The following is a 24,386-nucleotide window of genomic DNA, read 5'->3' on the forward strand; positions in this document are numbered from 1 at the left end:
AAAGCAAGCTATAGTAAACGCACGAGGCATGTGCCTAAACTGTGAGCAGATGTGTGAACGACGCATTTTAACGAAAGACTGCGTGACTCACTGAGCCGTGATACGTGGGCCCTGCTGTTCTTAATCCCCTTTGATGGTTGGAAAAACCCTTGTTCCAGCGGAAAGACCACTGAGAAATGTTGGAGTCTGTGTTCATGGTATAGCTTTCAGACACAGCAAACCTTGACTGTGTCCCCAGTTCTCTGTGTTTTTGTTCTTTGTCGTCTCCTGCATGTCCTGTGCTTTCTGTCCACTCCTCCTGCCAGGAAACTGGTCCAGGCCTCATCCCCACATAACCGTCTTCTGGAGAACCTCCTAGCAGGCCTCCCTGCTTTCCAGCTCCTGTCACCATAAGTCAGGGGTGGGGAACCTTGTTCCTGCTAAGGGCCATTGGCTATTGATAACCTCATTCACGGGCCATACAAAAGTATCAACTTATAAATGAGCCTGCTCTATTTGGTCAAACATTTAATGACCTCGCCCCTAATGCCTTGGCAGGGCCAGACCAAATGGTATCTCGGGCCTTATATGGCCCTCGGTCTGGACGTTCCCCACCCCCGCCTTAAGTAATGCTGCTGCACAAATCCTTCCTGGGGAAGATGAAGGGCAAGATGATGCCAGTTCCTAGGATCTAAGCTGTCTTATATCTGGCAGTGAAGTGTTTTGGTATTTTATATAGATACTTAGGAACGTCTATGAAATTTGGGAGCCAGGGAGGATATTATAACACGGTGTTCAAACGGCTCTGAAATTTATATTCCAGCGATGCTTTATGGTCTGCGTGTCAGACCCGTATTTCCAAATACCTTCCTTGACTGTTAGCGTGCTGAGCTCAACTGTGTTTAAAGAGCCAGGCGTAAATCTCAAACACAGCAGGTCCCAATGCATCATTCCTTAATCCTGTTTTCTTCCTCTGGTCTTCGATCCCCGTTAATGGTGTCACCATTCACTCTGTCCTCTAAACATCAAAAATCAATCGTAGGTCCTCTCTTCCTTTCATCCCGTATAATCAAAGGACCAATGAACCCTATTGATTCCGTCGCAGGCCTGTGTCTGCAATTTTGGTCTTTCTCCTGTGGCTGATTTTTCGTTATAGCTTCTTCACCTTATACCTGCATTATTTCATGAGAATCCTCACTTATTTCTCTTCCCTCGCATTCTCCCTTCTAGCCCAGTCTTCACTATGTTGCCAACATGAACTTGCTTCTGAAGAGCCCTCATGGCCCTATAAAAAAAATGTCTATGAAAATGTGCTTCAAAGGGGAGTGCGGGGGCAGGGGGGGGGGGCGGGCGGGCAGGTAAGGCAACAGCTCCTTTCTACCCATGTAGCTACAGAGGTGCTCTGTGACCATATAGATCTGTGTCTTTGCTCCGGATCAGACAAACTGTCTCAGAGTGTATTAAGTCTGATGCTTGTATAAATGTGCCATTTTCTCCTAGCTCCTCTTATGCACCCAGAGCCACACTGAAGTTCAGACCCATTTAACACCCTAGATTTCCGGGTAGCAAATGCAGCAGGTACATGTAAATGAGCCCTAGCACATGTCTACAGAGGGGATCGCTCTTCCTCAGCCCTTCTGTCTGCGCACATGCAGAAAACAAAAGGAGGCCGTCTGGGGCTTGTTTATACTGGCTCTGGGACCGACCGCCTAGGAATTATGCACAGCCAATAATGACTAATAACCTACTTATTACTCACGTAGCATAATCACAGTAAATGCTCCGAGGCCCACATGCTATTTGCTTGTTTGGCTGTGTGCACCACAATCTCACGTCTGCCCAGCATGGCATCTCCCGTAGAAGAACTGTTAGCTTGCTGGACTAAACTATACTTAAAGAGCAGTCGATTCTACGAATTCTTTGCTCTTAATTTGTAGTTAAGTTCCAGTGAAACCCCCTGTGTTTTATTCAATCAAGTTAAATCAAGTGACTGTTGAGTAAAAAAAAAAAAAAAGAAACATGATTGTGTGGGACTCAGACTGTGGTTTGCATGGAACCTGTTAGAGAAGGAGGTGGAGATGCTTGGAATTATAGAGCAGAAGTCAATATGTACTTGTTCAAGACTCGCTGTTTGCCTGGGCATTGTGGAGATCTCAAAAAAATATATAATACGGTTTATGCCTATAAGTATTGAGAACACGGGTGATCCTTGAATAATGTGGGGGATAGGGTTATCAATAGATCTATCTATCCATCTATCTATCATCTATCTTTCAGTCTGTCTATCTATCTGTCTATTTATCTGTTGACGGGTCTTTCTACCTAGCCTTTGTAGAAACAGTATCTACTTCATCTCAGATGGTGGGCTTTTAGAGTGAAAACATTCCTGTCAGTGGGCACAGTTCTAACCCCATATCACCGAGGGAAAGGGAGAACAGAATTCTAAAATCCTGGAATACAAGATGAGCAGGGAAAGTCATGAGGGTGATTCAAAAGTGACATTAGAGGTGGCAGAGGCCCAGAGACAGAGAAAGCAAGGAAGAGCCACATGTGGACCGCCCTAGAACCCAAGGGAAGAATGGCAACACCAAACCCAGGGCCAAGGAACACGAAACGCCAGTCCCCTAAATGCACAGGGGACCTCCAATGCCCGTGGCATGATGGTGGGGTGGGCTTGATAGAAACCTTCGACAGTTTCTAACGTAGTGGCTTGAAGACGATGAAGGGAAAGCATACCTTGCCAATATGATGCTTAGCCCAAGACTCCAACCTCTTATCCCTTTTAATTTTAAGAGAAAGTCTACTATTTAGACCAGTGGGGAAAGACTTTTTCCAAAGCATCTGAGTTACCTGCCAGGTAACATGCTTTGTTTGTTTGTTTGTTTGAGGTGCAGGGTGAAACAGTGGTGACCATGTCTCCCAGCAATCCTGCCCCAGCTTAACCTTGGCCCCCAGTGACACACAACTAATTAGTCATCTTCTTCTCTGGATCCCATTGTTCCTTTCCTGTCACTCAAGCAGGAGAGGTTTCTTTTGGGGACGTAGGTGTCACGGACATTTCCTTGGCCTGCTGAACAAGGGAAAGCTACCCTTTCCTGTTGCACGGCGCCTCTCAACACCGCCTCCCTGAAATGATGCCATTGGCTTAGGGTAACTTCCGGCACCATGGCGATGCATTTCCAGGCAAGATGAGTGCATATCCCACTTTGCCTGGCGGTATCTCATCTTTCAATGTGGTTAGCAGTCAGCAGAGCCTCGCTGTGTGAGACGGAATTGCATCTGTTTCCCTTCGTGGCCACCCCAGAGGCAAGGCAATACTTCCATCTCAGGGCCCAAGCTTGCCAGCCAATGGGGGAAGTGAGAACAAGCTGGGATCTGCTCGCTGATTCATCCGCAGCTGTCTGCACCACCTCACGGGCAGACCTGGCCTGCTTCGCGATGAACCACGATGTTGGAAGGAGGGGAATCCAGCCTCGTGAGTCAGTCCCAGGTGGGCTCTGCAGGCAGCAGCCTCTGGGCGCTCCCGCCTCCGGACCGCACATGGAACTCTCAGTCTGGAAGTCGTTAGGGGATCATAAGCCCAGACACCCTGAGGTCATCTTTGAAAGGCAACCTGATCCCAGAGCATGATCTGACTCTCACACCACTCTCCCAAACTACACGCGTATGGTTGACCCCCAAATTTCAGCATGGCGGTGGTTGGAATAGTCTTTGTGGCACCTTAAACACACTCATGAGTTACTGCTGAGCTGAACCCCAACCTTGCACAGCTGTTGATTGCAGCCTCCGGCTAAGCTTAGCTTTCCCAGCTTGTTTCCACAGAAGCCAGGGTTAAAGGGCCAGCTCCTTTTCCACACCCTGGACCCAAAACAGATCTTACTCCGGGCATCCAGAGAGAGGGGCCGGAGCTACAGAGCACATGCCCCCACCTGAGCTCAGGTGACTACTGTGCGCCCCGTCCATCAGCTGGCGCTTCCTTTCAGTAGACCAGGGAATCAGCACTCTACACCGGCCCACCTGCCCTGTTGGCATTGCCCTGTGATATTGACCCTCCCAGGACTGTGGCACAGATACCTTGGCAAGCATTCCTTCAGAGTCAGCAGTTACCATAAGGAAGTTGTAAATGCATTCAAAACAATGCGAGAAGTCTTGCCTTCTCTCTCTCTCTCTCTCTCTCTCTCTCTCTCTCTCTCTCTCTCTCTCTCTCTGTAGTTGTTTAATACAGATTTTCAAGCTCTACCTTAGAACTATGGATTTACTTTAATAAACTCCTGAGGCGGTTCTGTTGCGCCAGCCAGGCCTGTAACCACTGATCTAAAATATAAAATACTTTTCTTAGCTTTAATCTCATGGTACAAGTATATCTGAATGGGACTGCAGGTACCAACGCGGGTCTGCAGTTCTCCGGTTGTTTTGTTCCCTCGGCTGGGTTGATCATCTATCTCTTTGTCTCATGGTTATGAGCAGGCGTGGAGGAAAGTGCTGGTGGAATGGTCATTCCACTCTCACAGGCTGGCATTGGAGGACGAGGTGACCAGATACCTGTGCTTGTAAAAGCAAGTGCCCAGTGCTCCCCCAGACCGTGATTTATCCACAGAAGCAGCGCAACAGAAACATACTGGCCGTCAGTAGATTCCAAACATCGAGAATTTATTAAGGCACACCCTTGGATGTTGCTTTAACATGGTATTTGCAAAGAATTTTGCATAGAAAAACTCTTGGCACGGTCAATACTTATGGTATAATATTAGCTGAAAAAATGGCGCACAACACGTCATACAAAATATTTTAAATGTGTAAAACATGCGTGGAAATACAATGGAAACAGAGTCACTAAAATATTAACAGTGGTTTTCTATGGTGGGGGAATCTTTTATATTTTAGATTCAGTTTTTCTAGCTTTACAACAATTTCTACAATGATTGTATTAATAGCTTTTACATTAAAATACCCAAGGCTATTAAGCAAATTTTGCATGGGTATTAGGAGGATAAAATGAGATCATAAGTGGCAGGCAGCTGAGAAACATGTGGTTGATTGCTGTTGTATTGAACAGTGATTACCGGCTTTAGGGGAGGCAGTCATACAATATGAATTTTTAAATGATGCAGGAATAGATTGTAACATCTCCACAGGCAAGTGATGAGCGTATGTCCAATTAGTGCATCCCCTTTCTGTTCCCCTTAAAATGATGATGTCAGTTTTTAGGACACCTGGGTGCGTGTGGGGGGGAATCCATCTCAGGACCCTGACGTCCATCAGTTTGCTACGCCTTGTCCCGAATCAGTCCGCGATGCGCGCGAAGGTATTGCGCCCAGTGAATGTACAGCAAGGCTCCCCTTCCCTCACTGGGCCATCCCTGACGTTGGCGACTGTCCCCTCAGCACCTCACCTCCCTCGGTGCCTCCCTCAGCTGGGCGTGCACCTGTGACCAGCATGGCCACTTTGGGAGATGACATTTGCCCGGGCCAGGTGCTTAGCTCTAATCTTGCTTCCTCTTCTTACATGTCTCCCAAGGGGCATAATTCCAGTCGCTAAATATAAACTGTGTCGTCTGAAAATACATGGCCTCTTCTGCCAGGGCTTTCCGTTTTCGCCCAGGTGGCATTACCAAAGTGTCTATTAATAACGATAAGGCCAAGTGGCCAAACATGGCTCTCTACCCTCTTCATGAGGGGGAATGGAGGGGGTGCCAGGGCTCAGCGTGGGCAGATATGAGCTGCCCCTTTGCTTTCCTCTGGGAAACAGCCCATGCCACTCTGGCAGGTGGCACTAGCCTTCGGGACCACACGTGCTTGGTTTTCATGGTCATATCGCAGCCAGCCTTGACGACCAGCTTGGCACCTCTGGAGAGAGTCCCTGAGAGACGGACCAAGCTCGGTGGGCTGAGCAGGAAGAGCCCATAAGCCTAGCCAGGCCCCGGCTCACCTGCAATTTCTGATTCTCGCCATCCATCACAGTACTAACCCTTCCTAATATCAGCAAGATACCAACGGCGGAGGGATCCAGTGGCCAAGACAGTCTTGTGTCCTCACCTTGGCCTTGACCCACGGAACACAGAGTAGAACTTGATCCTCATCCTCACTGATCTCTGCCCATCCCGTCCAAGAACCTGTAAACACACTCCGCTTACTCCAATCCTAAGAATAGCCGTGTCGTATTGAGAGCTTACGAGGGGCCAGGCCCTTCCATCACAGATGACTAAGCTTCACAACACCCCTGAGAGGTACCCATTATTCTTTCCAACAGATGCAGAGGCAACACTCAGAGAGGTTGAATAACTCGCCCCAGTCACGTGTCCTGACACAGTCGCGTCTGAATTCAAACACAGACCCACTCGACTCTTCTCCTAAACCAGTTCACTTTCTTCAAATTCCGGTGCGCTGTTTGCAGGTCGTTGGAAGACAATTCAGTAACTTCCTGTTGTCCAAGGGCAGAAGGCGGGGGTTCAAGGAGGTGCTAGACTTGCTTGCCCCGGGCTCACTCTAAGTGCCCTCAGTGACCCCTTCTGAAATTGAGACGGACCCAAATGTTCCCTGAGCCGCCCTGGTGGGGATTAGCCTTTTTGGGGGCTGGGGACACCGAGCAGGCTTCTGAAAAGGGGAATTGAGGCTGTGCGGTATCATTTTCTACCAGAGTCTACAAAGGCGGAAGGAATTTGGTTCTCATATTAACAGCTCAAGGTGTGTCTCGCCAGAAAGGGCGACAAATGTCCTTTCTGAGCTAGCACATGGCCTTGGCGTGCAAGTTGACGGAAGGAAAAGATCCTACCAAGAGACGCAACAGCCATGGCTCATGGAAACTGTCCAAGGAATGACCACCTTCTGTACAATGAATGACCGGTACATGTTCAAGGAGGAGGGCAAGGCCCCTGGAGCCCAGCCCAGGCCCCCCCTCCTTCTCCTGCATGAAGACCTCACTACTCCCCGTATCCAGGGGTCTGCCTGCCCTGAGCATCCTTCTGATTTCTCCATGGGTGCTCATACTCACACATGTGTAAAGTCTGAAGATGTCATCTCTCAGTGCACACATTTAACTCCCCCCTGCCCGCCCCCGAAGAATTCCGAACTTCAGATCCTCTCTGAAATGGCCAAAATAGAGAAGAAAGAAGACAACCCTTTTCATGACCCAGCAGGACGGAGTTATCATGGCGCACCATCGGGTATCTGGAGTCGGGATGTTAAATCGGGGTTGTTTCGTCCATCTTCCCAGAAGGCATGCTTTAAACAGGAACATGGGGGTTGAGAATGCCCCAGTGGGGACAGAGGTGCCACCACCAGTCTGTGCCCCCCCCCCCCCCCGCTGTCGGGATGGGAGGAGTAAATGAAGACTGCACATGTCACTTTGGAAAGGCTGCCAAGGTCTGTGTCATCCCTGGAGTTCTAGTTTGTTCTGTCTCATCCACCTTAACGCTCCCTCCATGGGTCTTGTAAAACCAGGGCTCCGTGCACACCTCCCTCCCAAGTTGGGCAGGCCAGCTCCACCGCATTAAGTCAGTCGTGACCCAAGCTGGTTCTGCTTACAAATGACTTCCAATTAGCATGCAGCAACATGGGCTAAGGGTTCCAAATGGATCAGTTCAATAGCTGCCTTGTGAAGAAATGGTTTCCCATGGGTCTCATTTTTTTTTCTTTTTTTGCGATCCTTTGTGTTGGGAAATTTTTTTTATTTTTTTCTGTAAAAGATGACTCCTCAGTAAAACTATGAAATGATCTGATTAGAATACTGGGCTTATGGAAATTTTAAAAAAATTTTTCTCTGTCTGACAGTCGTTAGCCACCAGATTTTGAATCATGAAGCTCACCTTCTCACCCCCACATCTTTCTCCCAGGAGAATGCACCCACCACAAGTTATGATGACCTAAATGTGCACATATCTAGCCCAAGGATTAAAAAATATAGCCTCGGTGCAGGGTGTAGGGCCTTGAAAGTAATCACAGGGTGGAAACAATGAGCATTAAATTATATACTATATAAATGGTTAGGGCAAAAGTAGGTTTACAGTTATTCAGATGGGAAATAATACAATAATTAATAAATAATAATATAATAATAAGCTCGTGCACTCAGAACTGTAAGCCTACTTTTGCTGCACCCGGTATAAGCTTAATGTGTCATACAGTTGCAGAATAATCATTTTCCTAAGCATGTACATGTAAGTTGCAAAGCATTCCTGATCTCTCTCTCTCTCTCTCTCTCTCGCTCTCTCTCTCTTACACACACACACACACACACACACACACACACACACACACACACGAGCCTCTTCTTAATCTCCTGAGAGACTTGAGCACAGCTCTGATGCCCCTCTGTCTGGGTTGTGTTAGCAGCATCCCAGAGAGAGTGGACTGTGTCTGGCATTAGTAAAGTTTAAAGTTCATTCTGGTCTGTTCTCCCCCACCCCTCTCCGCCGTGTGTTTGGGGGAGCATCTGCCCATGCCCACCACTGTCAAAGATGCTGAAATACACACGTGAAGATTTCTAATACAATATGGCCACACTCTGTATCTTTGGGGAATTCAGTGGCTTCACCATGAAAAGCAGATTCAACATGCAGGAGGCAGTGCAATGCGGGGCAGGAGTGAGTGCGGGGAGCAGGCAGCTGAGCTAGACGAACTTGGAGGGGGTGAGCTGCGTGGTGGCTGAAGTGGGTGGCGGAGTCATGACAAGGATGAAGACGGCCCAGGAGGCACAAACACAGCAGAATGGGTTCCTGGTGATACCACAGATTCAATGAACGGAGGGCAACCCAAACCTCAGGTACCTCAGCTCCTGCCTCCAGGTCAGACAAAGTCGGGGCGCCCAGACAGGACACGGGGTTGAAGATGAGACTGTGTGGATCTCCACTCTGTTGTCCAGGGGGAAGAACTGTTCATGCAAACGGGAGCATCACACCTGCTCATTCTCTCGGGCAGGGGATTCATTCGTGCAGAGTTGACAATAAAGCACTCGTGTCCTCTGAGGCCCGTGTTGGATGGGCATTCTCCACTGGTGTGGCGTTGGGTTCGGACACGTCATGAAGGTTTATGGAAAGCGTGAAACACCGCTACTGCCATTAAATGAGAAAACCTCACACTGAAGAGTGAGTGGCAGGGGAGGATGGAGAAATTATAAATCTGCTAAGTGTTGGAGTCCACATCACATTGGAAGACAAATTGGAAACATCCGACGGTGAACATCCATGGCCACAGAGTGGACCCGGCAAGCACTGCTTCGAGCCATCACAGAATCAGAGCCGCCTGCCCGCTGTGACTCAGTGGTTCTATAAATGGATCGCCTCTCTCACAGCTCCGAGAGGCATACGGTGCACTCAAGGGGATGTGATCATGCCAACGAAGAGGGAAAGCCGTCAACATGTAGGTTCGTCGTTGAACATCAGCAGCCACTGCTTCCCAAATGACAGCCCCCTGGAGAGTCCAGCTTTTAATTCAGGCTTTTAATTCCAGGTAGTTTGCAGGTGTAATTGCCTCGTAATTGTCTGAACACATGTAGCCACAAGGTGTGTTTACAAGTCACTGGACATGCAGTAAATGGCCCACTGACTCCCATCCCTCCCAGCCAGCTGCCTTGATAGGGGGCTGAATGTGTCTGACACTTTTCTCTTGAGTGTCTCCTTGGAATTCGCTTCTACCCGTCTTCTTTCCGAAGGGCATTCTAACCACGCCAGAAGTCGCTCATTGGCTCCTCTGCTCTGTAGACCTCAAGTAAACTTTACTTAAGGAAGTATATAAAAAGGCCCGTTAACATTCTGAGGTTTGATCACTCATGTCTCAGTAGTACATTCATCAGTAGAGACCTAAGCTAAACCGAGTGCTGAGCAGGCGCTGTCTGCGTGTGTCTCTGTGACTTTAGCATGACTGGTGCTTCAAGGAGACTTTATTGGGATGTCTCATGAGGGCCAGACATAAGCAAGTCATTGAGTAAAGACTAGTCAGATTGGAACACATTAGAATTTGTCACTTTCTGTGCTGTTGAGTGTGACTGATAGTCTATTTGTTTTTGATGGTGAATTGTTTCTTGCCAGTGAAACCCATTGCCTCTGGGGTATCAAACATGTAGGCTTGCCATTGAACGTGAGCAGCATACGGTCTTTACAGTTAGGTTAAGGCTTGGGGGAAACGGAATAATGGAGTGAAAAGCTCAGAGAAAGGTTTTAAGTTTCTGCCACTTGCAACCTGCACGACAACTTACTTCTATTCATTAGGCCACAGCTTCTCTATCTAGGAGTGGATGGGTTTGAAAAGACAAGTGGTTTCCATAGGATAATACTTGTGAAGTCCTGGGGTTCGTATCCTACAAGGTCTGGTCCTGTCTTACCTGCCCCAACAGGCCAGCTCTGCTTTTGTCTGTCTGGCATACTGGGCTTCTGAGTTAGATTATTATTATTAATCAAAAAGAAAGTGTCTTGAAATTGGGTTGGAATACCACTGGACTAGATCACATGGTCACTCTGGGTTGCTCTTACCTCCTTTGGAGCTTGAACTTGTACTTGAGGAGGAAGAGGAGGAGGAGGAGAAGGAGGAGGAGGAGGAGGAGGAGGAGGGGGAGGAGAAGAAGGAGGAGGAGGAGGAGGGGGAGGTGGGGGAGAAGGAGGAAGAGGAGAAAGAGGAGAAGGAGAAAGGAGGAGGAGGAGGAGAAGGAGAAGGAGAGAGAGAGCAGGAGCTCTTGGTCTCCCTATAGTCACCCTGCAAGTACACAGATTCATCTTGGCCGGGGTGCAGCCCCACCAAGGTCAAGGTCAGCTTGGTTATACTGCAGAGTCCAGTGACAGGAAGTCTTAGAGCTTAGCTTGTCAGTACCCCCTTTGGCTCCTGTGTGTCAAGGTCAGGACCTGGAAATGGTCCCCAGGGAGTCAGATAACCCTCGACTCATACTTGCACACCAACGGCAGAGGGTGGTTAATAACCAGGGCCTGTAGGGAGCAGAGAAGCCAGAAGACCCATCCCCACCCTCTCCATGCGGTAGCATCGGCCACTGCTCACACACCATCTCTGAGGGACCGAGGCCAGAGGCCTCTGAGAGCCCAGCATGTGACCGAAACATTTACAAAAGGGGCTGTTTCCATGATCAGACACAACTAGGTTGGACATTGGTAGGGCTCTAACTTAGTCCTCCTCTGACCCATCGGCGAGCCCTCGGAAAGAAACCCTTATAGTCATAGACAAAATAAGGAGTTGTGTCTCGGGTGTGCACGCCCGGGTCATAGCTGAATGAAGTTGGAGATGTCACTGGAGTTAGAAGTTGACAGCATTTCGCTGAAGACCGTCCTGCAGGGTGTGGAGACTCCACGTGTTGCTCGCCTGCTCCTTCCTGGGTCTGCACCTCCGTGTCAGAAAGGACTTGCTGTTGCTCTTTCCCAAGGTTGATGTGCGGGGGGTATGGTATTTGCTGCCTTTGCCCCCCCTTCTGCCCCCCAAACAAGGGGCAGCATTGCCCAGAGCTCTGCCTTCTGCACGAGGTCACTGTGGCTCATGCACACCCACTGGCTTCAGGGCCCCTTGCTCAGCCTGGCCAGCAGGCAGACAGCTGCTTCCCCTTCCAAACAACAGCTCGGACTAGACTGAACACGGCGGGTCATTCTCCTCCTTTGGGGACTCGATGTCCTGCCAAGACCTGAAGAGAGCACCTCCTGGCACGCGGGTGTCCCCCACGCTCCCAGCCCCCCGCTCCCCCCAGGAGCCTGTCCACGCTCACCTCGGTGCCAGCCTCCGTTCTTCGACACCGTGTTCCTCACAGGTTGATGTGACTGTAAACACTGAGTCACAGCCAGAGTGTAAATGCTGGAGGAAACCATGCGGTGAGAAGATGACCTCACAGGCCCAGGCTGCCAAGGGGAGACGGTAGACATCACAGCTGACAGGCGACACAGCAGGGAGACAAAGGCACAGCAAGAACTTGAAAGACCATCTTGGCGAAGGAGCCGCCCTCTGTGGCCCCACGGGGCCAGGCTGTGGGAGGCCAGCCAGGATGCAAGCCACATGGGGCCCATCCATGACCCAGGAGGGAGCCGAATCCCACCCCCTGCTCTCTGAGTGGTCATGATGAGAGAGAACCCGCCTTCACCAGAGGGTGCTGTGCTGGCGGCGAGGGTGGGAGGGTGCGGGCTACTGTGAAACACATTCGGGGTTCTTTAAGTTATCTGAGGTTCCCCGAAGAACTGCCCTTAGAAAGAGTAAAAGGAAGGTGGAGTTGCTGGGGTAGACTGTTAAAAAAAAGAGACAGTAAAGGAATATTACCCATGGGATTTGCATACTGACAGAGGAAGAGAACAAAGCTTCGTGGTGAGGACCGTATCCCATTCTGTACAATTGCAAAAACAATTGCATTATGTAGTGCTAGATGCAGTCATACTGGGTGCAGTCACACTGGATACATTCCACACGGGGCCCATCACACACTAGGCCCAAAGTACTAGCTGATGTAATTAGATTAGAGAAAGCAATTATAGGCCAATGGCTATGAAAAAAGTAATAAAAGGAAGATTATGCAGAAGACATCATAATATGCTTGGGAAATCCTAGAGACTTCATGATAAAATATCTCAAAAGAATTCAGCAAGACAGCGAGATAGTAGGTTAACATAAAAACGTTAATAACATTAACACATACAAGTGACTGTTAGAGGCTGTAAGGAATGAGATAACTGAATTTACAGTAGGGAAAAGGGATACAATAAAATAGTAATAAAATGATACCTCATTAAAAATATATGTGCACATAAACTTGTACATGTTTGTAGCATCTTCATTCATCCAGTGCCCGTCTCCTTGTTTTATGGATGAACAGATTATGGCTTATTTATGCAATGGGATGCTACTCAGCAATAACAAGGAATGAATTAGTGACTTGTGCAACAGCAGAGATGAGTCTCTGAAGCGTTTCGCTAAATGAAAGAAGCTAGATTAAATGGCTACTTCCTGTTTGATTCCATCTACATAAAATCCTAGTGAGGTACAGCTAAGGTGACCGAAAGACCAGTGGATCCCAGAGGCCAGGGCGAGGGGGAGGGAATTCATTGCTAATGGGCATAAAAAAAAGGGAACTATTTTATAACTTGATTGTAGGGGTGGTTACATTACTGTATACATGTGCCAAAATCTCATGGAATTATCCATCCAAAATTATTGGTTTTTAGTATGCATAAATTATACCTTGAAAAAGCCGATTTTTAGAAATAACTTGACCCTTTGAATAGCTAATAGAAGCCCCCAGAAAACCAGCCGAGGCACCCTGGAGTGACGCTAACATGGAAAAGGAGTGTCTTTGTGCAAAACAGCCTTGTAGGGAGTAAGGATAGAAACTAGATGTTTTCGGGCAGAAAACTCGGAAGTCACCGGGTCATTTCTCCTGGACTTACAGACTGGGAATTTCTCAGCATTCCCGGTAAAGCTCAGATTCGATAAAGCCATGGAGAAAGTAGCGAACAGCATGCAACCACTCTCCTCACATTACCACCTACTGTTTCCTCCATTTATCCTCCTCCTCTCTGCCCGATGAACTCCTGCTGTTCATTCACTCAGCAAACATTTACTCAGGCCTGCTGTTTCCCAGACTTACATGTCACGCCCTCCATGAAGTTTTCTACAACTTCCCTAACGAGGGTTAGTCACTTCCTCTCTGGCTTTCCCTGGCATCTTATTCACACCCCCATGACACCTCTGGCCTATGTAGCCATGATACCTCTCTCCCCTCGTCTGCTCTGTAGACTCGTGATGCTTCTGCTTGAGGGAGACTTATCCAGCTGAGTACTGCCAGTGCCTAGTGCTCTTCAGATGTTGACTGATGGCAAATGAGTAACGAATGGAAACAGAGGGATAAATGTAAACACAGGGGCTCTTACTGCCCAGGGCACAGACTTTGAAGGCTGGCTGCCTTGGTTGGGATCCTGGCTCTAAGATTGAGTGGCGGTATGTACCCATAGGCAAGGTACGTACCCACTCTGCCTCAGCTGCTCTATTTGAGAAAAGGTTATCATCGTAGTACCCACCTCGTGGCATCACTGTGAGGCTTCGATGAAAGAATCCGGAGTTAAGTGTTTAGAAGATGGTCAGGCATATACCAGTAGTCTGTGCTCAGTAAATGGTAAATATTATTGCTCATTCCTCTCTCCTTGTGAATTGGATTGTTTTGGGTAAAATGTGTGTGCACTTGGGGGGTTGAGGGTGTGGGGAACAGAGAGAAATTTAGATTTCATTCCCAGTGAGAAGCAGAGCGGATATGTTAATAGATTTTATGCTTTGCCCTCATTCTTCCCAGCTAGAGTCAAGCTACACCTCCTGTGTTACTCCCTCGCCTTATAAGGACTCCAGGCAACAAAAAAGATGCTGGCATCTAGCCACGTAGAGCAATGAGGGGATTCTCTAGCCAAAGAAAATATAGTTGGAGGGTAAAATATGTCATTAAACAGGAAAAAATATCTTCATTTTTCTTGTGAAAAAAGAAAAAGGGTGGATTTGAGATAGGTTCTGCTGTGTTAATGACTACAATACCCATGAGATAAATGACCACCTTTAGAGAAGGGGCAGCCATTCCTAGTCTGGAAACATGATTTTGAGACAATTTAGGTCATCTTAACATTTTGCCTAGCTTCTCCACAGTCTTTTAAAAAGTGCTGAACAGCCCTGGCCAGGTAGCTCAGTTGGTTAGAGCGTTGTCCTGCTACACATGGTTGCAGGTTTAGTCCTGGGCAGGACACATACAAAAATCAGCCAGTGAATGCATAGATATGTGGAACAACAAGATGATGTTTCTCTCTCTCTCCCTCTCCCTCTCTCTCCCCTCTCTTTTCCTCTCCTCCCCCCATTCCTCTATCTAAAATCAATCAATAAATAAAATAAAATAAATAGTTTTAGCCCTAACCGGTTTGGCTCAGTGGATAGAGTGTCGGCCTGTGGACTCAAGGATCCAGGTTCGATTCCGGTCAAGGGCATGTACCTTGGTTGCGGGCACATCCCCAGTAGGGAGTGTGCAAGAGGCAGCTGATCAATGTTTTTCTCTTGTCGATGTTTCTAACTCTCTATCTCTCTCCCTTCCTCTCTTAAAAAATCAATAAGATACATATATTAAAAAAAATAGCTTTAAAAAGTGCTGAATAATCTTTCTCTAAGGATCCCTCTGACACCTACCTCAGCTCTTTGTTCACATCCCACCATTGATAGTGTCTGGTCCCAGAATGAGTCATTGAGAACATCCACAGAAACATGGGAAGCCACGTGTCCTGATCCTGGATGTGAGAGGAAGAGTCAAAACACAAAATGCGGCCCCGATGCATGATGGGAGCGTCTGGGAAGCAGTGCCCAGGTGCAGGAGGCCGGGGAGGAGATGCAGGGAGAGAGGCGACACCTGCAGAGCAGCACACGGGGAAATTTGGACACCTCCCGGGAAGCAGAGCCCAGACTTGTTCATATCCGTCTACCTGCCTACTTTCCTTTTCCCGGATCGCTGGCTTTCCCTGAATTTCCCAGAATTGGATTTTCAGTTTCCTCCCGTCTTGAGCTTCTCCTCTCCCTCTCTCATTTTCTTATGAACCGGGCCTTGATGGGCCAGTGACAGAAGTTTCATCCAGTGCGTCTCAAGGTTGGGTGTTCTGGAGTCAGGGGCTGGCCAGTCTCCTGTTGGCCCTGCCTGTCCACTCGCCACCTTCTCCATCCCGCCCTGTGACCCTCAGGGCTGACCTGTGTGTCTCTTGCCTCTGGCTTCCCATGAGGTTCAGCCAATGCGGATCCCGGCAGGAGATGGGTGGTCAGGAGCAAAGATGGGATGGGTGTGTCCTCCCCTGGCACCCTCCCTGTGGGGCCAGCAAGGGCTGGCTGATCCCTCCATCAAGGATGTCCTGTCAGGTGGCCGTCCCCAGACAGCCCCTCTCCCGCAGGTTGCAGTCACCCCTCTCTCTTCATGCCCTTCAAACCTGACCCAACGTTGTTACCAGACAGAGCACTGTATTTGGGGTCCCCCTCACTCTGGCTACCTCTTTGAAAAATGGTCCCTTTATGAAACTCCCCTAGAATTATCCTCACTCGAGTGCGTAGTCAGTATCCTACAGGGACACTGATGGCACAAATCCACAGGGAGCTGGTTTAAGATTCAGCTTCCTGCCCTAACTGGTTTAGCTCAGTGGATAGAGCGTCAGCCTGCGGACTGAAGGGTCCCAGGTTCGATTCCGGTCAAGGGCATGTACCGTGGTTGCGGGCACATCCCCAGTAGGGGGTGGTGGTGCAGGAGGCAGCTGATGGATGTTTCTCTCTCATCGATGTTTCTAACTCTCTATCCCTCTCCCTTCCTCTCTGTAAAAAATCAATAAAATATATTTTATATAAAAAAAATGTCAGCTTCCTGGCCATTGAGTGCAGATATTGTGAATGATGAGTCGGTCCAGGGGGGGATTTTTAACAAGCACCCGATTCTGACGCCAGTGGTTCAGCGATGACTTTGAGAGACACTCGACCGGATTCCAACCATCCAACTGGACGCGGTCCAGAGTTAGTCAAATAGTAAGGAAAATGCAGCCCTCTTTGCTCCCATTGTTCCAGCGCGTCTGCTGAGAAGTCCATATTTTTATGAGATCATCATGAGCTAAGTTGGGAAAGGCCGGGGGATTTCTAAACCGAGTCCTGGCGAATGTGGGAGGGCTCCGGTAACCAAGAACAGAGAACTGGAGTATCAGCATTATGTGACAGTGTTTCTCAACGCCTCATTGATTTATGCTGGCGTGGACTGCCTGGAGCCCAGGGCCGCTGAAGTTTGTATTGTTTGCATCATCACTAATAAGGTGGGAAGATGCAATAGGTGGCAGAGGCCCAAACCCGAAATTGAAAAAATGGGGTTCATGCAAACCAGCTTTACATGCCTCTAGCAGTCCAACCCAACAGGTGTTCATTGCACAGTGTTACGAGGAGGCACTCCGCCAAGGAGCCAGCCCAGAAAACGAGTGAACCGGTATCAGGAAAACACCAGCGGGGACCCGCCTGGCATGCAGGGAACATGCAGAACCTCCCTGGGCCTTGAAGTGGCGTGGACGTAACCATTTCCGAAGCCTGTCCTGATTTGGACACACCAGGTGCATTCTTGGAAGGTGACTCTTTCAGGTCTTCAAGTTAATGTTTGATTAGGCAACAGGGTGGACAGCGGAAGACCTGGAGAAGAGCCATGCCTCTTCCGGGAGCCATCACCTCCTCTTGCTTCTCCAGGAACTTCTTGGAACAGGAGATGAGAAAGTAGAAGGGGCTGCACCCCTAGTGTCTGCCCCAGAGGTCTCCAAGCAATAAGCCCATCATGGATGTCCCTTCAAGATGACCGACGGTAAATCCTGCTCTTGCCAAATCATAGGCCAGAAAGGATCCCCCCAGTAAATGAATGCGCCATGACATGAAGGGAACATGTCCCAGATTGAGACCTATCTGGATGTGATGTTACCTTGATCCCATGCAGCTCTGGAAAGCAGAGCCCAGGGGAGAGAAGATGGGTTGTAACATCTAAACCCTTGGTCCAAATCTCGCTTCTGCCATGTACTTTAAGGAAGTTATTTCTTGATTCTGATTCCTTGTTTCCGCATTAGCCAAACTAACGAGACCAGGAACCTCATAAGAGGATGTCATCATATTATCGTCATATTAATCATATTACTATGTCTAACCACAGCACGACAATTATCGTGTAGTCCTAGGATCTCAATAAATGAGGGTGGTCGCTCCTGCTGCTCGTCTGGAAGCCCTAGTGAAAGCCCCAAATTGCCCCTTTCCTTCCTGTTTGTCCACCTTCCATGTTGGAGACACTGCAGCTCAAGGGACAACCTTGCCTCCAAGGAAACGCACAGCTTAAGCGTGCAGCTGGCCTGGGACAGAGGCGCAAAGGACGATCGTTTCTGAGATCCAGGTTCTGGGGGAATTGGTCCCGGTATAGGAAAGAGTTCCACAGTGACGACCACACCTCCCACCGACTCGACTCCAGCTTCCTGGCCACCAAAGATGACTCCTTCTTCAGTGGAGAGTCAGGACAGAACTATGGACCCAGTCCATGAAAACCCAACGGCTCTCTATCTCAGGGGCCAAGAGAAATGGGCAAAGCCAGGCAGCCCCTGATACACAGAGCTCCTTGGCCTCAGCTTCCCTGGTGAGATGTTGGAAAACCACTAACTCAATCTATTTCCTGGGGTGCGGGTATCATATATGACTCTTAGTCATTCCTGTTGCCCTTCTTGGACATACTTCCTGAATATACATGAACACATCCTGCGTCTACTGAAATGAATCCCTTATCGCTGCCAGTTCATCGCTTGCCTACCCTAAACCACTCTCTGGGCCTCTGTAATAATCATGACTCTGGAATATTTGCCACCTAACTATACCAGCAGAGCGACTATGACTTATTATTAGCATCAACATCCATCCATTCATTCATCCATCCATCATCCATCTTGAGGGTAATTTGGGGGCAGGGGGATGTAGATCCATTTGGGAGGTATAGAATATGCATGGCACAAATATTTGAATTTTCCCAAGATACTCAGAACCTTCTCACCCTTCACAAAATCAGGGACCTCTTCCGTATTCTCTCCTCTTTCAGTCAGTCCTGTTAATCATAGCAAATACTAGTAACATTCTCAACAACCAGTCCCTCTGAGCCAGCGACTCTAGTCGAGCAAGGCTAATTGCTTTCCTCTTTAGAGTTCCGGTGCCTGCCTGGCCCAGGAAAGGTGTTCAACACGGTTGTTGAACTCGTAGGTGATTTTAGTATTCGCAGAAGGAAATATCCAACTAGTCATGGAAAAGTCTCACCCCCGTATCTAGCGTCGGCTCAGGTAGGAAAGTAGGACACGTCCCCTGGGAGTCTACAAGACATGTACTCATAAAACAGGTACGTAGCAATAGCAAGGTCTGATTAAATACTAAAGTTAGTCATCTATATATTGTGTGTGTTTCTCAGCCCCTGCTGTACATTAGGATGGCCCGGGAAGCGCTAGAAAACCACAGAAGCCTGTAGCTCACCCACAGAGATTCTGATTAGGTCTGTCTGGTCAAGGCCTATATTTTTGAAATATTCCCCAGGTGATTCACATGAGCATGAAGGATATGAATCACTGTTAACAAGTGCCGAGGAGTATAATTAAAAGGGAGGCCAGTGAGAACCAGAGCGGGGAGAAAAACCTCATGGCACAGCCCGACCGCGTCTTGAACCCTGAATCAGAGACAGGACGTGGATGGACAGCGATGGAGGGAGGAGGAGAGCCTGCCTGGGAACGGGGAGTGGAGACGGTGTGAACTGAGGGAGTTGATAGCTATTTGATGAGTGGCAACCACACATTAGAGGGACGGTGCAGAGGTTCAAGCCCAGCCCCGTCCTGTCCCACCTGGCTACGTGATGGCAGGAGGAACAGCTCAGTGACAAAAGGAAGGAGGGCACAGAAGGGAAGCATCTTGGCCCGCAAGCCTGGGAAAGAATGTCCCTTAGTTTGTGCCCACAAAACAGCTGTGGGTGGCTATGAACATGGCCTCGAAGAGAGATTGAGACAGAGAAATGGCATGCGTCTTAATTTGAAGATGCCATTGTTAAGACGCTAATATGAAACAAGCCCCTGGGTTTCGGGCCCCAGGTTCTTGGAACTGTTATTCCAGGAACTGCTGCCCCTTAAGAATGAGCGTATGTTCCCCCGACCTTCCTTACTCCCCAGATTCCTCAATGGCAAACTCTCTTGCCTTTCCGCTTCCTTTCCAGGGAGGAATAAAGAAGCTAGGTGGGATGGGGTGGGGTGGGCAGTCGGGGTCATTGGCGGTAGAGTGGACATTCAAGAAGATGAACCAAAAAATTCATAAAATGAAAAATGACCTAAGGGGGTAAATATGCCTGAATCCTACCTGTTAACATGCAACATGAGGTGATAAACAGGAGGTTACCCCAAATGGTCAGGTGAGATTGTGAATGGTGTGCATCAAGTCTAGTAAGCTTGAAGGGAGGGTGTTGTCATTGCATGAAGGACTTTTTAACAGTGTGTGTGGGGACAGATCCCCAAATGATGGGAAAAACAGCTCATCAGAGCAGCTCAAGACATAGTAATATTTTGCTCATTTTGTCTTTTCTCTATCCAATTGAGGGCAAGCAAAGAGAACCAACCAAAGAACAATTTTAACAAAGAACTTAGAAAACATTAGAAGGCGAGGCCCTCCCCCCTAGTCCCCAGGATCGTGAGCCATAGTTTATGTCACTCTTCCTAACAATGGAGCTGTTATTAGAGGGGCAGAACCAGCAGAGAGGAAAGCCTAAAGATTCCGCCCAGAGGCGTAGCAGACAGAGGGAGCAGCCCTTTCCCAGGAAAGCAAGACGATTCCCATTTCACTCACCCAACAAAACTTTTCCAAGAATGCAGCCAGACACCCTCAGCGTATCGTGGAGGGAGCTGGCATCGCATCACGGGGATGCCAGCTGCTGTGTGGGTGCCCGTGCCAGAGCTGCTGTCTGCGGGCTTTGGCAAGGTGCACTCCCATGTCGGTTTGGGGCAAGCAGCAATCTAAATTAAGATGATCGTCTGGGTCCCCAGGTCAGACCTGCCGCTCCCCAGGCCCTCGTGGTGAGTGCATATCACAAAAGTGTCAGTTTCCCGCCTGGCCTCCCTCCATTGGGAGGCTCCCAGCCTCTACAGCCAGATCCACGGATCCCCATAACTGCAGGCCTCAGCCCCCTGACCAGTTTGGTCTTGAGACAGAAAGTACTCAAGCGGGGTCAGTACGTGCCTTCCCCCCTCTCCCAGCAGTGGTCCCTCAGTATCGAGTCATTGTCCCAAGAGGACTGCACCAGTGACCCCCAGTCACTTGAACGTGACTCCAGGCAAAAGATGCCCGTCAAAACCAGGCAGGGAGCAGAAAACCATCCATTTCAGCAAAATCCCATTCGTCTGTCTAGCTCAGCATTTCTCAGACTTTGGGGTGCATCCTGGTCACCTGGGGGGCTTGTTACGCTACGGATTGAGTTGATCTGGGGGGTGGGGAGCCCAAGTTCACAAGCAAGGCTGACACTGCTGGTCCCGGGGCCGCACTTTGAGAACCGCTGGCTAGGGGACACATCTGGATTTTTTTTTCTTCTAATTATTGCACCCTGATGCCCTGCTAGTTTCAACACAGTGTTTCATTTGCTCCTCTGTTTCATTCATTCCCTTTACAGCATCGTATCTCTTGCAGGCTGCCAGGCAACTGTGACCTATTGTTTGAACAAGCCAAGTTAATATAAATCTCACCATCTTCCCATCACTTTTATTGGGGACAGTGAACTGACCTGTGTCCAGGCAAACAGCTCACTTCCTTGCCCTCAGTAAAGCGCATGGAGGGTGTCAAAGCCACACAGTATCCTTTAGAAACGTAGGGCCTCCGTGGCATTTCCTGTTAGACACACAGACACATGTAACAGGATTATAGATCAGCCTCATTTAAGATAAAGTTTGCTGGGGGAGATGAGAATGGCTCCCCATGGGACTTAAATTAGGTACAGAGCAACCAAGAAATTGGCTCTATAGAAAATTCCATTTCAAAAGAGATCTTAACTATGAGCTCGTTACCAGTTACCTTCGCTGTGCAGGAGCCAAACAAGTCCCAGGGCATAGGACACGTGCACTGCGTTTTTGAGATCCCTCCCCAAAGAGGGGAATCCATGAAGCCTCACATCTCACATCTCAGGAGCATCAGACGTTTCTCCAAACTTTCTGACTCTTTCATTTAGTCCCACGACTGGACGTGGAAATCTTCCCATCCCTGAAAACACACGCAGTTGGATTTCACTTCAGATAATGGGTCAGTTGCCCGTTATTAAGTACATTTGATTTCCGTCTTTTGCTTTCAGAGTGTGAAAACGTTCAGGGACTTTTATGGAGAACCAGTACCTCCGCTCACTAGACTTTTGTTTTCACAAAGGATGCTTCTCTGCTTGGTTTCTGGCAAGAACTTTATAAGTGTTTGTCGATCAAAACGTTAATGGGTTGTTGGTTCATTAGCTGTTGAATTAATAAATTCGTGAAAGTTGTTCATTAAAAAATATTTTTATTGATTTCAGAGAGGAAGGGAGAGGGAGACATCAATGATGAGAGAGAATCATTGATCGGCTGCCTCCTGCACGCCCCCACTGGGGATCGAGCCCGCAACCCGGGCATGTGCCCTTGACTGGAATTGAACTCGGGACCCTTCAGTGCTTAGGCTGACGCTCTATCCACTGAGCAACACCAGCTAGGGCCAAAAGTTTTTCATTGTAATATATGATTATAAAATCAATGTCATTGTTTTAAAACTTGAAAATCATAAACATATAAAAAATAGATAATCCTCTAAGCTCTCACAACCTGGAACTAATATTAACTTTGGAAACCTTCTTCCCATCCTATGTGCCTATAGATGTGTGTGTGTGTATATTTACTGTAATTGCAACCATGTTGACTATAAAATGTTGGACTCTGTTCATTTTACTTTTGTCATGGAAATGTCACGTCATTAGCCATTCATTGCAAGCCTCTTTTTCATGGCCACCCATTAATAGTCTCAGTGTAATTGCTTCTATTGCCAGCTCTTAGAGTGTGTCTAATATTATTTTTTGAATTTAGATATATATATGTTTCTAGAGCAGTGGTTCTCAATCTTCTGGCCCTTTAAATACAGTTCCTCATGCTGTGACCCAACCATAAAATTATTTTCATTGCTACTTCATCACTGTCATGTTGCTACTATTATGAATCATCATGTAAATCTCTGATATGCAGGATGGTCTTAGGCGACCCCTGTGAAAGGGTCGTTTGACTGCCACAGGGGTCTCGACCCACAGGTTGAGAACCTCTGGTCTAGAGAAATATTTTATTTAGAATCTGTTTGGAATTTGGAATCTATTTATTGAAGTCGTTAGGTCAAAAGATAGGAACATTTTTAAAGCTCTTGACAACTGTTTCCTAATTGCCTTCCAGAAAGTTGTCCTGTCATATGCTGACCTGCAGTGTGTAAAAGCCTCCGCCCCCCAAAACGTGAGTATCCCCTTTACAGATGCTACAAAAAGTGTGTTTGCATTTTCATCGCTTGTTGTTCCTTTCGTCGGTGAGCTTAAACATGGCAAGTTTCACTGTTGTTGGCACTCTTTTATGTGAAGTGTCAGTTCATGCCCTTTGTCCACTTTTCAGTTGGCATCTTAGAATATTTATTATTTCTCTGTATGTGCTCTTTATACATGAAGGATATAAACACGTGATAGATCGTGTCCCGTTGTCAAACTCTGGACAAGCGATCAGGAGCAAAGAGCAGGGCCGTTTGGGGGATGTTGTTAAATGTTTTTCTAAGATATAATCTTTACATGTCCCGTGATTAACTTAACCCATTGCCTCTTAAATTATTTATTCCTGTAAATGGTTGTGGGATGACCCTCTATGTGTACACATTTCTTCCGTCACTGGGGTGAGATGGCTGGACCAACGGGGTGGACGATCTTGAACGCTGCGGATTTATTTTGCTAAGTTGATTTCGGAAGGATTGTGGTAATGAACACTCCTGGCAGCAGGCAGAGAGGACTGATACGTGTGTTCTTGTGACTTTCTCAGTGTGTGGGGTGTCGGGAGGAGTAACACCTGCTGAATCCGGTCCCTGGGAACCTGTGTGTGCGGGACATGTAGGGGAGACTCTCCAGTCTCTTTTGGGGACCTTGTTGCCCCCCAACTGAACATGAAGCACTGAGGACACACTAGATGTCGACATATAAAGTACCTCTTCCTTTCCTCTTATAAGACAACCAGGAAATGAACTTTGAATAGGAAATGAATCAGAAAAGAGAGCAAAGATGAGCTAATCTCTCAAAATATGCTGCCTGGGAGCTCTGGGGCAAGGACAGAGGAGTGGCCACCCAACCCGGGCATGTACTGGGGGCCAAGCCAACCTTGTTCTGATGAAGGTGACATACTGCTGGTCCTCTCCTCTCAAATCAGTAACTCTCTTCCTTTCTTCATTTATTCTTTCGTTCATTTGACATTAATTGAGCCCATCCAGCGGGGCTCAGTGGTTGAGCGTCTACCTATGAAGCAGGAGGTCATGGTTCAATTCTTAGTCAGGGCACATGCCCAGGTTTCGGGCTCAATACCTAGTAGGGGGCCTACAGGAGGCAGCCAGCCTATCAATGATTCTCTGTCATCATTGATGATTTTCTCTCTCTCCCTCTCCTTTCCTCCATGAAATCAATAAAAATATATTTTAAAAAATTAATTGAGCACATGGAGCTAAGAGCTGTAAAAGAAAAGGGGTGCAAAGGCGAGGGGCTCCCCATCTGCTATGTCTTTGAGTGAAGGATTGGAATAGGGACAGATCTCAGACACACAAACAATCCAATATGACCTCGTATCAGTGAAGCGTAGCGCAGTGATCTGGGCATGAGTCTCTGAAAGTCTTCTCAGATGAGAAGCTGTG

At 48.1% G+C, this 24,386-nt stretch overlaps 1 protein-coding gene across 1 annotated transcript in view; it reads left to right on the plus strand.

Moving 5' to 3' along the window:
• The window catches only part of DUSP10 (dual specificity phosphatase 10), a 236,066-nt gene that overhangs the window by 137,095 nt on the left and 74,585 nt on the right, over positions 1 to 24,386 (plus strand). The window contains exon 3 of the mRNA XM_059677781.1: positions 22,907 to 22,963. The gene's annotated coding sequence lies outside the window, so the exon portion shown is untranslated. The remainder of the gene's footprint in view (positions 1 to 22,906; positions 22,964 to 24,386) is intronic.

Source organism: Myotis daubentonii, chromosome 20, assembly GCF_963259705.1.
Source record: "Myotis daubentonii chromosome 20, mMyoDau2.1, whole genome shotgun sequence".
NCBI classification, from domain to species: Eukaryota; Metazoa; Chordata; class Mammalia; order Chiroptera; family Vespertilionidae; genus Myotis; species Myotis daubentonii.